Below are 1,215 nucleotides of genomic sequence, written 5' to 3'. Positions count from 1 at the left end.
CAGCGTGAGCCAGTGAACCCTGAGGAAACTCAAGAAGGAGAAGAATACCTGCCATCTGGCAGCCATCAGGCTGCAGCCACTCCCTATGGTGAGCCCTGAGGAAACTCGGGATGTGAAAATACAGGATACAGGGACTTGCCTGGTGGCTCAGTGGTTAAGAATCCACCTGCCAATTCAGGGGACACCGGTTCGAGCCCTGGTCCGGGAAGATCCCACATGCCGCGGAGCAACTAAGCCCGTGCGCCACAACTACTGAAGCCCGTGAGCCACAACTACTGAAGCCCGTGAGCCACAAATACTTAAGCCCGCGCACCTAGAGCCCGTGCTTTACAAGAGAAGCCACTGCAATGAGAAGCCCGCGCACAGCAACAAAGAGTAGCCCCCACTTGCTGCAACCAGAGAAAGTCCGTGTGCAGCAACAAACACCCAACACGGCCAAAAACAAACAAACGAATAAATAAATAAAAAGAAAATACAGGATACAGGCCCCAGATAGCTGTGGTGCATATCAAAGAAATGATTTCAGTGAGCCCAGACTCTTGCATCTTCCCATACAAAGAAAAATGCTAAATTCCTTAACTTGAGATGTGGCCTCCTGGGCTTGAAGCCCTCAAAATTCCTGATAACTCTCAGCTTTTAGGTTGTAAATATTTTTAAGTCTACAGGTGTAGACACTTCCAAAGTGGAACAGAAGACAAATCTCAGCATTTGGAACACTGAGACCGATGGCGGACACTCCCGGAAAGATGCATCTGACAGAGCAGTTAAAACGTTGTCACCCCTTTTTCCACAAGATTGTGGAATAGACACTGACAGTGGGGAATTGTAACAGGGAAGAGCTAAACTGGACTGTTTCTTTGACTTTAACCTTTGCTTTTGTTGTTATAATCGTACATAATGGCCTGCCTCAGGGAACCCTGCTCCTCTGCCTGAATGTTAAACTAAAGTGCCTTTGTTCAGCTCACAGGGAGACAATCTGACCCCCCTACCTGTGGATGACTGCAGAAAAGAAGAAATTAACACATCGCCTCCCCAAGGCGGGCCATTCCAGGGGATATTTGCAAAACTTATGGCGCTTTTACTTTACTTCCTCATCTCCTCCCCCTCTCTGTGCTGTAAAAGAAACTGGCATCCAAACCCCCATAAGATGGTTTATCGGAGACACTAATCCGTCATCTTCTCGGTCTGCCGGCTTTCCGAATAAAGTCATACTTC

The sequence above is a fragment of the Balaenoptera ricei genome, chromosome 6 (genome assembly GCF_028023285.1).
Source record: "Balaenoptera ricei isolate mBalRic1 chromosome 6, mBalRic1.hap2, whole genome shotgun sequence".
In the NCBI taxonomy this organism is placed as follows: domain Eukaryota; kingdom Metazoa; phylum Chordata; class Mammalia; order Artiodactyla; family Balaenopteridae; genus Balaenoptera; species Balaenoptera ricei.
Note: the sequence above shows the minus strand (reverse complement) of the source record.